Source organism: Talpa occidentalis, unplaced genomic scaffold (genome assembly GCF_014898055.3).
Source record: "Talpa occidentalis isolate TD23 unplaced genomic scaffold, MPIMG_talOcc4v2.1 talOcc4.3, whole genome shotgun sequence".
Lineage (NCBI taxonomy): Eukaryota > Metazoa > Chordata > Mammalia > Eulipotyphla > Talpidae > Talpa > Talpa occidentalis.
Genome location: NW_023603184.1, coordinates 122,744,699 through 122,759,844, shown reverse-complemented (window position 1 = coordinate 122,759,844; position 15,146 = coordinate 122,744,699). Strand labels below are relative to the sequence as shown.

The following is a 15,146-nucleotide window of genomic DNA, read 5'->3' as shown; positions in this document are numbered from 1 at the left end:
GAAGCTATCTGCAGCCACTGCAGCAAGAGTTCCATCCCTGGCCAGGAAGGTGACCCACATGGAGCAGCAGACCTCTCCTGTCTGGCCCACTGCTCCCCTCAGCAGTGTATTTCAGTAGTTCTGCCTCTTCTGCTCTCCACTCTGTCTCTGATGAATCCTCTCACCCCACCCCCCTGCATCTCTGGCCTGCACCCCAGCTCTTATATGCATAAATAACTAGATCTTTAAAAAAAAAAAAAGGATGGCAAAGTATGAAGCCAAAAGCATAGGAAGGGGTCATATCTTTAATTTCTGAGTCTTGCAAAAGAATTTACTTTGTTATTTTGAAGGACATAAAAGTAATTATAAGATTTCATGCAGGGAAATTTCATGATCTTGCTCATGCTTAGATCACTGACATTTATGTGGCTAATAGATTGAAATCAGATTAGTGATGAAAAAGAGACCAGTTAGCAGGGTGTTAGAGTAGTCTAGGTTAAGTAGTATTAAGATCTGAATAGAGGGCCTCCCTGGTGGCGCAGCGGTTGAGCGCTGGGTTGCGAAGCTGCCCGCAGCCTCTGCAGCACCGGTTCGATCCCCGGCTGCTCCTCGGTCACCGGAGGAGGGTCCCACATGGCGCACAGACCTCCCCTGTCGCCCGCTGCTCCCCCAGCAGTGTACTTCTGTCCTTCTGCCTGCTCTGCTCCCCCCGCGCGTCTGACTGTACCTAGTGCTTGTATAAATTAATAAATAAATCTTAAAAATAAATAAATAAAATGTTTCCCTTCATTAAAAAAAAAAAGATCTGAATAGAACAAGAAAAAGAAAGGGCATATTTGAGAGATATTTTGGAGACAGAATTTATAAGACTCGGTGATAGAACAAAGTAATTCTTTAACATCTCAATTTCTCTGCACTTGAGGATTCATCTAAACAGTAACTTCCTCATGTCAGCTTAAGGCAATACTTCTTCCAGATCCACCCTGTAAAACTGGGAGCCATTTCACCCTCACCCAACCTCCCATCACCAACAGCCACCTTGCCAAAAGAGCCTCTACTACCAAAAGAACCCTTCAAGGATATTTGGCCTATTACCAGGTTTTACGTACATCCTGTGTTAAATGTTCCCATTATGATCTATTCTAGGAAGATAAAACTGTTGATTGTACTTCAAGTTCTAAACAATCTTCTCTTTAAAAACAAAAACTTAAAGATTAAGTTGAGGGTATCTTATATATCCTGGTGTTCCGAGAAGTGGGGGCAGTGTACTTCAGCAAGAAGTTATATTTTGTTGCTGATTTCTTTAGCATTGCTGTCACATTATGATAAAAATAAATTTAAAAGGTAGAACTATTTTTAGTCTGCTTTAGTATTGTCTTTAAATTTTCTTGCAGCTTAACATTCCCTCATGGCCTGCTCCTTGAGATGATACTTCCGCTCCCCTCCAATCCACAGCTTGGCACACCATTACTTATACATGAATTAGAAGTTAGGAAATGGGCATTGGAGTCATGTCGTGAGACAAGGAAGAATTCTAAAGGAAAAAAACCTGGATATGTACCTGTGTTCTCTATTTTACCAACAAAATAATGAGGGGCTAGTAACAACTCTGAGCCTCAGTTTTCCCATCATTAAACAGGGCTGAAAGATTTACTTTGTTGTCCATTAAATAAGGTATTTAAAGCAACTGGCACTTAGCATAGCTTTTCAACAAATAATGATTCTCTTCTTTAGAGAAATTGTCATGTTTTGGGGGTGTCCAGGATGATTTGAATAGATTTGCTATGTTTAGGAAATTTCCAATCTTAATGTTTAGTGCTGCTTCCCCAAGGTAAAATCTGCCAACTAAATTTTCAGACTCTCAGCAAGGTTTGCGGACATGTGACCTAAGCTTCAACATTCAACAATTTGCCTATGACTTTGATTCGAAAGTAACTGCTTAAGGAAGGAAAGATTCTGCCTAGAAACCAATTTGTCCATAAAGGCATCTGACACTGAGGGTGGTAGGACTAGCTATGTTAAATTCCTGGTGCAATGGCAGCCTTGGTAGGCAGTGTGATTGACAACCCATACTTTTAGTGTCAGTTGAGGAGTAGTAAGTAGTGACTCTGATTTCCTCCTTGGGCCAGTTATACAGGGTAGTTTTTAGCATTATTCCTGCAAACTTAGTCTCAGGTCTGTTATTCCAGCCTCCCAACAAATCTCTGCGTTCTCCCATCTCCTGTTAGAAAACTTTTCTGCTTAATCAACCAGAATCAAATTCTGTTTCTTGCATCTGTGAGTACTGAAGTAATGTTACCTGTGAGTTGTTACAAAAAGAATGTCAATGCAGAAGCAGTAATAATATACTTTATAATTGCTTTAAACAAGGTACCTAATTCTAGAAAGCAAACCATGGAAAAATGTGGTAAACTATCATTGAGTGGAGATTGAGGAATATAACTCTCATGGAACTTATATATAATATTAAAATTCTACCAACAAGTTTCTCTTTCTCTATTACAATTGGAAAGAGTTAAGAGAACTTAGATTTTCATGTTCCCCAAAATAAATTATTTCAGAACCAGTGTTTAAAAAAAAATTAATCCCTGGATATTGATTCTGCAGAGCAGTCCCAAGTGAGTTTATCAATTCAAGTCAAAGCCAGAATCAAAATAAATCAGGCATTATATGGCATATTAAATTTCTGGAGCTCAACTCAGTTCCCCCTAATCTCTTAGCAGCAGTAACAGAGTGGCAGCTCTCACTCATTGCAGTGGGGGAAAATAACAAAGCAAGAGTAAAATTGCTGTTGCAAAATGATGCACATCACCACATTTCCATCTAATGCATTAGAATTCATGAATCTCCCAGGAGCCAGAAAAACACAGCAAAGTCTTTAAAAGTGAATCCAGATGTCAGCCATCACCATAGCAGTGCTTTAATTATCAAAAAACAAAGAAATAACTCCTTAGGTACATTCTAAGCAGGTGTTCCTTCACAGAAAACAGGATAGCTGAAGAAACAGCTGTGGAATTATATCTGCTTCAATATTAGGGAAAAAACTACAACCTAAAAACAGAGACTACCTGGAAGGAAACATCGATAAATCGTCATTATTAGAATTGTGCAAGTATTAGTCTATACACCATAGTGGGTGATTAATAATTATTGCTCCATTTCATAGATGAGAAAATTTAGTGCCTTGTGTGGTGGCTATTTTAATCAAAGTCTGTCAGTATTTGGCAAATCACTATGTAATGAATTTATTTAGCAAGAGCTCCTAACTATACTGTATAGTGTGGGGTGTTTTGTTTTTGTTTTTGTTTTGGAAAACACTTCTGTGTTATAACACACAAAAAAATCCATTTTCATTTTAGGAAAATTAGAAAATAAAGATGAGCAAAAGCAGAAACCTTTATACCAGCTCTAATAATGCTAACTTTTTCTGTTGGTTCCCAGATGACTTGAAGCCCCTAAAACTAAGGGAAAAATGACAAGGTGTATTTTTCTGGGATGAGGATCTATATACCATTCATCAGGTTCTCAAAATAGCTATCTTTCATAAATCCTTATGGACTTTCTATATGTGACCGATGGAGCAAACAACCCCTACAAGTCATAGCCTGAGAAGGAAAGTGCCTTTGTCTAAAATGTTAAAGGGCCCAAACAAGCAGTAATTTTGAAGATTTGACTTGGCCTTTGTGCCACGACCTTGCAAAAGTATGGACTGTTAGGAAAATATTTCCTTAAAGGTTTGTGTGTGTGTGTGTGTGTGTTTGTGTGTGTGTGTGCAGTCTTTATTATTTTGCCTGAGGTAGGGAAACTTGTCTGTTTGGAGATTTTGGGAAGAATACACTGGACATTCTTAAGTTACCTGCCCATTTGCCCTTGATAATAATTTTGTCTACAATGAGCATTGTATTGTGTGCCCCTCTAAAGGTAGACTCTGTCCTGTGTAAAAGATGGGGAGAGGTCTGCCTTGGGCCCATGCAACACTGTGGTGGATGAATAGACTAATTCTGGGGTTTACTATCATTTCTGTCTTCCCTCTGCCCATGGTATTCCAGCCATACCGACACTTAATTTCCTAGAACATTACTCTTTACACCTTAAGGGCTACCTGATTCAGTCTTTCTTCTTCTGCCCTTCTTTGGCTATTTATTGTTTCAGTTCTCAATTTACCTCACTAAATAAGTCTTCCCTGACTTTACTATCTAAGGATGAAAATTGCCAATATTTTTATCTCAGTCTCTTGTGAAGTTTAACTTGAATTGGATGTATTAGCATCCACATCTGGCAGTATATAAGAGAACCCCCAAAAGTGTTGACTATGTGGGAACCGAGATCGGAACTTTGAAGAATATGTAAGAATTGTTTATAGAAAGAGCATACAATGATAAAACTTAAGAATGAATAGTCAGAGAAATAGGAATACTGTAAGGCAGGTGAGGAAGGCAAGATTTTAAGGAGGGTTTAGTTTACATTGTAGAAAGCTGTAGAGTGATTAAATAAGACCACTGTTGGGATCTGTCAAAAGGAATTCCAAAATGGAGCCTGAGACTTTGTTACCTTTGCAAGAGAAATTTTAGTGGAAGTGGAAGTGAAAACCAGATTACAGTGGGTTGAAGAGTTAATTAGAGATATGGAACATTTTTGAATAAGTGTTTTTTTTTTTTAACTTGACCATGGAAAAGAAAGCAGTGGAGCAGTAGCTCGAGGGAAACTCTCTTTAGGATCAAAGATGACTTTTTTTTAATAATAGAATAAATTTCACTAGTGTAAAATGTAGCTAAAGTATCAAATAGGAGAAATTGGTGGGACAGATAAGAGAGGCTATTTGCTAGAGAAGGCAAGAGGCAGAAAGATAATTAGCTTTGAAGGGGAGTAGTTAAGTCTCCTTCTATCATGAAGACTTCTTCCTCTGACACTGGAGGAAAGAATGCTCATGGGCACTGATAAGCTTGGGAGACAGATAGACAGAAATTCAGATTTTTCTGAGAAAAAGGACAGTGCTGTCAGTTGAGAATGTGAGAGTAGTGGCCTTGAGGAGAATGGTTGCAGTTTTCACAAAGGATAGTGATTGGATGGGCAAAAACTATTAAGGCTCTAGCTGAGACCATTGTGAATCTTCATCTACAAAGTAGTCTGCAGAAAAATAAACTATTTTTTCTTAAAGTAAATTTAAATTTAACTCTGAATCCCAAGTAAATGAAGCTAGAGAGTATTCATTCCCAATCATTGGGGTTTCCTACCCTTCTCCCAGCTACTATTGCAGAGGCCCTTCCAGACACCTGGATTTAAGATATTGGCTCATTCTGTATGCTATTGAAAAAAGAACATTGCCCCATGACCAATCCTTTAGATCCACTAACTGTGCTTATGGAATAGGAATCATTTCCTAGTTAGTAGCTCCTATGCCTGCAAGCCAGTTTCCCTGTATGCACTCTGATGTATACCTGCTGCTCACACTCTGGAAGTTGGCAACCTCTAATCTTTCGTAAAGGATGGAATACAATTACTACAAAATTGTGACTGGTAAAAAGCAAAATTTAAATAAAATGTCACAAACTAGCTTATGGGTAGTTGTGGAATATAAAATTACACTTATCATTTGCTAAGAGATTAGCTGCTGCACCTCCCCCTGCAGTGACCTTTAGGGCTAATGGCTATCACCAAGATCCCTAGGTCTGGCTGGGCAAGGAACCAGCGCCCAGGGGGAGAACAGCAAAAAACTCCCCGAGGCAGGGGAGTACATCAAAGTTCCCTGAAGACATGGATAAGACAGAAGCCTATCAAAGGATTACGACTACCAGGAGCTAAAACCTTATCTCGTCTTTCTAGAACTACAAATTTTATCCCTTCATTGTCTTTCTAAAACTTCCTTCTTTCTTCTATAAAGGTCATTTGTTGTTAATTAAAAAATCATATGAAATCCTTAATACAAGGCTGACTCAAATGAAACGTTACTAAACCCTGTAATAATTAAAATATAGTTTAAGTGAAAAAGTAGCTAGTAAAACAAAAAATACAATCATATAGCTTAAAAACAAAACTAATGGATTATCTACTTAAGAAAAAGGCTAGGTCCAGATGTAAACCACTCATTCACTGCTCCTGTATATATACTGGCAACTAACTCAAATAAAGTGGCACTCAGATTTACACTCTCTCTTGAAGTGTGTCTGTTTGTCATTTCTTCAGCGAATCCCTGACCACCCTGCGCAGTCTCTCAACCCTGAGACGGCCTCATCCTTCACTGCTGTGCTGGTCCGCAGCAATTAGCTGCAATTTGGGTGGGAAGTACAGAATCCTGTTTTCTCAAATCAGGTGATTCAATTTTGAAAATGTTTGTAGTAAAAATATGAAAATGTGAAACCTGAAATATGCCTAGGAATATGTGATTTTTCTGGGAAACTAAATTATGCAGGGTCAGCATAAGTGTAGGGTCATTTAGCAAATAGAACTCAAATATGGTCGATTAAAAGTGGTTACAAATTTTTTGATGGGGGCCTCCATGGTGGCACAGGGGTTAAAGTCTCAGTGCTATCAAGCTTTCATCAGCCACTGCAGCTTAAGTTCGATCCTTGCCCTGGGAGCAGACCCACATGGTGCAGCGGTCCTCTCCTGTCTCGCCCGCTGTTCCCCTCAGCAGTGTATTTCAGTACATCTGCCTGTTCTGCTCCCTGTTCTGTCTCTGGTGAATTCTCTGAGCCCACCGCCCTCCACCCCCCCACCCCTGCACCTCTGGCCTCCACCCAGTTCTTGTATGCATAAATAAATAAAAATAATCTTTAAAAATTTTTTTACATTCCTTTCATTGATAATTAGGGTCCAATTTACCACTCCTTGAATCCACACAGGATTTTATAACTTGCTTGATAATGAGATGTGTAGAAGTGACATTCTAGAACTTTTGAGGCAAAGTCTAGGACTTTAGAATCCTAGGGACTTCTGTCCAGCCTCTTGAAACACTCTCTTTTGGGGCTCTAAGCAGCCCTGTAAGAAATTTGATTATCCTTCATAGGGAGACTACATCGAGAGGGGCCAAACCAAGCCCGGCCTACTAGATGTACACGTTAAGATACCAAGTGAGTGACACTATTTTTGACCCTCCAACCCAGTCCAGCCATCAGCAAAATACCACCAAATGGCCTTCTATTCAAAGCCATCTGAAAAATAAGAGTCTCCCAGTAAACCATATTTAAATTTCTGACAGACAAAAAATAAATGGAAGTGATTTATAAAGGATTTTATCCCTAGCACGCTGGCAATAATGAAAAGCCTTACTATACCACTTGTTGTAAAGGAAGACTACTTTGCTTGAGGAAATATAAAGTGATAAAATTTTGGGGGACCAATTTGGCACACCTTGAAACCCAGTGATTCTATTCCTGAGTATTTAGCCTAGAAAGATTATTACATGTATGCACTAAGAGATGCGTGCAAGAATTTTCATGGCAGTCTTGTTTATAATAGCAGACCAAAACAAAACTGAAATCCAAATGTCCTTTGAAAGAAGGATGGATTTGTAAATTGTAGTTTATTCAAATTATGGAATATTATATAACAGTGATAATTGAATGAACTATAGCCAGATGTAATAATTTAGGTGAATCTCAGAAATACAATGTTGAATAGAAAAGCTAATTATAAACATAGTATATGATATTGCATAAATTCAAAGACTACAAAAGTAAGCAATATGATATAGGACTATACCATTCATTTATAGGAAAACTATTTTAGAAAGTAAGAGAATTATAAACACAATAATAACATAGGTAGTTATTTCTGGTAGGGGAGGAGGATGTGATCAGGCAGAGGCTTGAAGGATTTTAGAGGTAATATTCCTTAAGTTGGGTGGTGGTTACATGGCTGTTTATTTTAATTTTATTGTTCCATGACCATATATATTATTTATATGTATCATTATATATGTGTGTATATACACATACATCCTTTTGTAAGCATTAAATATTTCATAACTTTAAAAATCCATAATAAAATAAAGTGAAGTTATTAAATTTCCAAGTTGCATTTCAAGGCTTAAAAACTAGTTTTACATTTACAACTTGGACAAATTGGATGCTATTAAAAGCACAGTTGTTAAGTACTGCCGTCCTTTTTATCCATAAAAGCCCTTTAGAAATATAAAAAACTTAACTGGCACAGTTGATACCTCTTTCTGGCTGCCCTTTCTCTCTTCCCCAGTGGGGTTCCTACCATAATCTCTTTGATGAAGTTTGGTTTTTATAGCAAGCACTTGTTGAGTATATGTAGTTTTTACTTTTAAACTAAACTAAAGCTACTAAATTCCCCTGACAAAGGAAATCCACAGCATGGCTGCCTGCTTGAAATGGAGGGAGAGAAAAACATAGTAAAATATAGAGAAAATCACAAATGAATAACTAGAATTACCTTGCTGTAGATGTTTTATTGTACTTTTATTTTTTTCCAATTTTTTTCCAGGGTTTTCTATAATTTATGTTATTTCTTCTATCAGTTTATTAACACATTCATTTTAAAGCTCCATATCCTATTTTAGTAACATTAATAACCAGAAGTTTTTCTCCTCTCACTATTATTTTTTAACGTTTACTTTAACTTGGTCTATTCCTGAAAGCCAGTCTTTCATCCTGGCATCTGAGTCAATGAAAGAACCTTAAATCCTCCCTAGCGACTTTATAATCAAATTTCTGTCAATGAAATCCTTGTGTGGGTATTTGCTGACTTAAAAGAAAAAATCTCTCAACTACAAATTGTCCTTTAGGTTCTGAGTTCTGCGTTCTTCTCTTTAGATACTCTGCCTACTTTTTTTTGATTCAGCAGAATTTTCTTTTTTCATGGATTTAAGAAAATAATTGGACAATATACAATTTCCAGAACCCCTTTGACTTGCATTTCACCTTCAGTTTTGCTCTTCTGAATATTCATTCCTTTTTCTCCCTTTACTGTGTGCTACTTTTCCTTTGAACTCCCCTTTTCATTTCCCAATGCCCAATAAAACATTGGAGATTGAGTGGTTGGTTGCTAATCTGCCCCATATTTCTGATGTATCTTTACTTTGTTTGTCTCCAGTCTTTTTTAAGTGTGTTTGTTCATATTGTTCCTCATTCCAAACATAATTTTATGCCTTGTACCAAACACATTTTCTCTTGGTTTTTTCTCTTTTAAACTGTTACTCACCTTTTCTAGTTCCTCATTTATAAAATCTTTTCCCGGAACAAAAGCAATAGACTTGATCACTGAATTTTTTTTTTAGTATTTTATGAAAAGGAAAAAGTAATTACCTTCATTTCACAGGAAGTAAAGGAGGTGTAGAAAGAAAATGTCTTTCCTTCAACTACACATAAATCTGTTAGAAAGGCAAACTGGATTAGAGACAACTGCCTCCCATTTAACACTAGCAAGTACCTGAACCAGTTTTTGTCACCTGGAACAGTTTTTCTCAAAAGGGGATCTGGGAACCATCTGCATGAAAGTCACCCTTAGGCTTTTCTGCCCAAACCTACGGATTCACATATTCAGAAGACAGAACCCCCAAATATCCGTTTTTAACAACTCCCAAGGTAATTCTTCAAAACAGTAGTTTTTTAAAAAGTCACTCTTCTAGCTAAACCAGTGAAGGACCTAATCCTTTTTGTGTACATTTTCTGTTGTACTCTGTTTTTACACATATATGTTACTAGTATACTTAGTTCTATAAAAATCCATTGAGACAGGTTTTCTTATATCCATTTTACAGCAGATAAAGTGAGGTTTGAGTTAGGAGACTGACCAGGGTCACTCAGCTAGTGTCTAGAAGCAGTAGTCTAGAAGAGTGCATTTTTCAAATTTGGATGAAATTGACATTTAACATTTTATTAATTTCAGATGTACAACATGGTGATTCAATATTTGTTATATTGCAAAGTGACAGTAAGTCTAGTTAAAACCATCACCACACATAGCTAAAACATTTTTTCTTGTGATGAGAATTTTTAAGATCTGATTTCAGCAACTTTCAAATATACAATGCAGTATTATCAACTACATTTATAACTAAAATTTTATACCTTCTGACTTTCTTAACTCATTTTACCCATCCCAAGCCCTCACCTATAGTAGTCACCAGTCTGTTCTCTGTATCTGAGTTCAGTTTTTAATTTAGATTCCTCACATAAGCAAGATATTTTTCTTTTACTTTCTATGTGTTTGATTTATTTCATTTAGCACAGTACCATCAAGGTCCATTTGTGTTGCTGCGAATGGCTGGATTTTCTTCTTTTTGATGACTGACTAATATTCCATTTATATATGTACCAGATTTTGTCTTTTCATTCATTCATTCATGGACACAAACTGCTTCCATGTCTTGACTATTGTAAATTATGCTACAGTGAACATGGGGGTAACAGATACCTTTTGGAGTTAGGGTTTTCATTTCTTCCAAATAATTACTCAGAAATAGATTTGCTGGGTCATTTGGCAGTCCAATTTTCAGTTTTTTGAGGAACCTCCATTCTGTTTTTCTGGTTATGCCTATACATTCCAACTAAGCGTGCACATGTGTTCCTCATCCCCTATATCCTCACCAACACTGTTATCTCTTGTGTTTTTGATAATAACAGCTCTAACAGGTGTGAGGCAGTATCTTTTTGTTGTTTTGATTGCATTTCCCTGATGATTAGTGATGTTGTGCATCATTGGCCATCTGTATTCCTTCTTTGGAAAATATCTTTTAATCAATGTTTGTTTTTCTTGTAGTTGCTTTGAGTTCCGTATATATTTTGGAATTACCTCCTTATCAAATATGTGATTTACAAATATTTTCTTCCACTCAGAAGGTTATCTTTTTGTTTTGTTCCTGTCTTCCTTTCATTTACAGAAGCTTTTTAGTTTACTGTAGTCCCACTTGTTTATTTTCGCTGTTGCTTTTGTTGTCACACCCAAAAACTCATTATCAAGACCAATGACAAGGAGCTTACTACCTATGTTTCTTTTTGGGAGTTTTATGGCTGCAGCTTTTGAATTGATTTTGTGTGTAACATAAGACAGCATTGGTTTTTGGTGTGTGACTGGCCAGTTTTCCCAGCATCATTCATTGGAGAAACTGTATCCATTACTCTCTTTGTTGTAAGCTTGGGTTTACTTCTGTGTTATTTATTCTGCTTTACTGATCTATGCCTTTTTTATACCAATATCATATGGTTTTGATTTTTATAGCTTTATAACATAGTTTGAGATCAGGACGTGTGATACCTCCAGCTTTGTTCATGTTTCTCATTCAGGCTCTTTTGTGATTCCATAAAAATTTTAGGACCCAAATGAATAACTATAAGAAAGTGAAAATCAAAATCAACAAAAACTATGAACCAGAGACACTTTTTGGGGGTGGGGGTGGGAGGGGAGGGATTGGGGTCAGAATGGGGGGATTGCAATTGTATGGGGAATATAAAAATAAAATTTATTAATTAAAAAAAATAAATAAATAAAATGAGGCTGACTATGAAAAAAAAATACACAAAAAGAGGTATTGAATGAAGTGAAAGTACACTAAACAATCTGGAAGAAGAGAGAATTTCAGAAATTGAAGATATAAATGCATAAGTGTATAAATAACTCAACTAGAAGAAAAGAGAAATAAGATTTAGGAAAAATGAAGAAACTGTGTGGAAATACCAGACTCCCTCAGAAGAGTAAATATAAGGATGATAGTTATTCCAGAAGGTGAAGTGAGAAAAAACGGAATAGAGAATTTATTCAAGGAAATAACATTCAACAAACCTTAAAAATATGACTGCATATTGGGGGTTCTGTGGAGGGTAGGTGAGTGGGGTGGAAAAAAAGTAAATAAGTAGAGTGTGGGTGCAGTGATCTATGGTAAAGGACTGTGGGACCTTCAAGGACTATGGGACCTTCGGTGGAAGGTTTGGTAACATAGATCTGAGGAGGTATGAACCTATTTCCCTATATCATATACAGTGTTTTAAACCAATGTTACTTCAATAAAATTAGTAGAAAAAAAAAAATTTTAGGACCCTATTTCTGTGAAGAATGCCGTGAAAATTTGATAGGGATAACACTGAGTTTATAGATCACTTTGGGTAGTATAGGTATTTAAGCAATTTTAGTTCTTCCAATCCATAAGCAGATAAGATCTTTATTCTTCAGTTTCTTTCATCAATTTCTTATAATGCTGGCTTTGTAAAAGGTGCTTGAAATATTGGAGATTATTTTAGATTAAAATGGGGGATTTAATGGAAAAAATTCATTGAAGGGTAAGCTATTCATCTTATTTACTACACCCATCTAGTTATCAGATTCTTGCTCTGTTCATTGTTTTCAAAAATTTTTACATGATCTGATGTAAAATTTGTACATTTCTACAATGATTCGATTCTTTCATAGGATCATGATCCATATTAGATATTAAAATTCAAGAAAGTATTCTAGGTTGGACACTTTACATGTTTTATTTCTGTACTGTGAACGCAATGGTTAGATGAGGAGCTGCCATCTTGAATTACCAAATATTGAAAATGGTCAGGAAGGTCTGAATGTATGTCAAGATCAGTCTTGAGCTGCTTTCCAGATTTTTTATAAAGAAGAAGCTTCTGTCTTATTTGAATCTTGGAATTTAGGGTTTTCTGTTCTTCACAGTTGAACCTAGTCCTTAACAGTAATTTCTTCTGGGCCTCCCTGGTGGCGCAAGAGGTTAAGCACTATACTATGAAGCAATCTACAGCCTCTGCAGCACAAGTTCGATCCCCTGCCAGCCAGGGAGAGACCTACATGGAAAGGCAGACCTTTCCTGTCTCGCCCACTGCTCCCCTCAGCAGTGTATTTCAGTCAGTCTGCCTGTTCTGTTTCCCACTCTGTCTGTGGTGAATCCTCTGACCCCCTGTATTTCTGGCCTGTACCCTGGCTCTTGTATGCATAAATAAATACATTTTTTTAAAGATTTATTTATTATCTATTTTTTTATTTATACAAGCACTGGGTACAGTCAGAAGCGCGGGAGGGCGGGAGGGTGAGAGAATTCACCAGAGCCAGAGCGGGGAGCAGAGCAGGCAGAAGGACCGAAGTACACTGCTGAGGGGAGCAGCAGGCGGCAGGAGAGGTCTGCGCGCCATGTGGGACCCTCCTCTGGTGGCCGGAGAGCAGCCGGGGATCGAACCGGTGCTGCAGAGGCCGCGGGCAGCTTCGCAACCCAGCGCTCAACCGCTGCGCCACCGGGGAGGCCCATAAATAAATACATCTTTAAAAAAAAAAAACAGTAATTTATTCTGTTATAAAATTCTATGATGACAAATATTAATGATTAGTAAAGTTAATAAAGTTATATTTAGTATCATTCAAACGAGTAAGTCAGCAGTGAAAATGTATTTTAGTGGTAATTACTATATACATTGTTGCCATCTTAATAACTTCTCAAGGTACAGTTATTAAAAGTTTATTTTTGTGGGGCCTCACTGGTGGCGCAGCGGTTGAGTGCTGGGTTGTGAAGCTGCCCGCGGCCTCTGCAGCACCGGTTCGATCCCCGGCTGCTCCCCAGCCACCAGAGGAGGGTCCCACATGGCGCGCAGACCTCTCCTGCCGCCCGCTGCTCCCCTCAGCAGTGTGCTTCGGTCCTTCTACCTGCTCTGCTCCCCGCTCTGGCTCTGGTGAATTCTCTCACCCTCCCGTGCTTTTGACTGTACCCAGTGCTTGTATAAATAAATAAAAATAAATCTTTAAAAAAAAAAGTTTATTTTTGTGAATCAACAAACAACTATGAACCAGAGACACATTTTGGGGGGGAGGCGGGGAAGGGAGGGAATGGGGTCAAAATCGGGCTGCAATTGTATGGGGAATATAAAAAAAAAACAAAATAAATATAAGTTCCATCTTTAATCTGGAGGAACTTAAAAATTGTCAAAAAAAAATAAAAGTTTATTTTTGTGGTTAACAATCCAACCTAAAAATTGTTTGTAGCACACTTAAAGTTTAAAGCAAACTTCAAGATGAAGATAGTCCAGCCACTGTTAATATTATTTCTGATTTCATGGTAGCCTTTTAGAGACAGCTTTGCTATGTCATAACTAAAATTTGAGATTTATAGGATAAATACTTTGAGACAACAGAGGGACTCTCTGTTCCCAGAGTTTTCAACCAGGTTTCTGATTGTTTTGCGTAAGCCAAATGCCCCATATCCACGTGAATTATTTTAGCAGATTTAGTATTGGAATGCAAAAATCTTGTAATACTGGATAAAGCTAGGGCTAGTGGGAGGAAATATGAACTCAGAGAAGTTGAAGCATTAACTAAGCTATTCCAGGAGTTACAGCATGCCATTATAATAGGAAAATGCATTTTCCTAAGGAAAATGCATTCAGAAGAATGAAGGTGAAAATCTTGCATTCTTTATTCTAGAGTTGACCTATTGTACCTACTTCTGTCATGGAAGAGTTTAATCCAAGATTTCATTTTTCATACCTTGCCATTCTCAGAGGGATAGCATCACATGTGTAGGAGGTGGTGGTGGTGTTTTAATCTATTTTCCTTGTATGTGTAGGGGTGACAAGATAAGGTCAGTTTGGATATGGGACCCTTTAGAAAACATGGAGAACCTTGGTTGAAGGGCAAGCTGAGTGTTTAAAACATTATAGCAAACTTAAAGGAATTCTTCTCTTGTTTTTATTTTTGAATGCAGCATGCATTTGAGCAGCCCAAGGAAAATGTAAAGTGGAATTTAGTGAACTTAATACAGGAACAAATTTAGAATAGATGCTACTAATATTTTCTAAACACTCAGGTTTTAAAAAAATAAATGTGACTTTAGTTTCATGAACTTATTGATAAGTTGAATTTCTCCCATTTTAGTTAACATAAATTCACTTGAGAATCTAGAAGCACTCTGGAAGCTGTTAGAGCTACTGCAAACCACTATATAAGGATTCCATTTTAAGATCTTCCCTAGAGAGCAAATTTAATGAAAGCATAATTCTAATTTTCCTCCACCTTAATGCCAGAAGACCAAACTGACCCTGTTGGGATTTGATCCTTAAACTCAGTGATTTCTCACATGAGATTTGGACCATTTAATCGTGCTTTAAGTACTTTAGCAATGCATTCTTACGCTGTATTTCTAATCAGGGAAACATAAAACAATACCTGTTCATAAGCTGTTCTATTTTGCCTTATGATTCTCTCATTTCCTTTCA

At 37.2% G+C, this 15,146-nt stretch overlaps 1 protein-coding gene across 10 annotated transcripts in view; it reads left to right on the top strand.

The window, feature by feature from the left end:
• FTCDNL1 (formiminotransferase cyclodeaminase N-terminal like) overlaps nt 1–15,146 on the top strand; it is an 84,815-nt gene that overhangs the window by 11,862 nt on the left and 57,807 nt on the right. The window contains exon 1 of one of the 10 annotated variants that reach the window (XM_037523785.2): nt 6,926–7,049. The exons of the other annotated variants lie outside the window; for them this stretch is intronic. The gene's annotated coding sequence lies outside the window, so the exon portion shown is untranslated. Of the gene's footprint in view, nt 1–6,925; nt 7,050–15,146 lie in introns of those variants that run through there. 10 annotated transcript variants of the gene reach the window in all.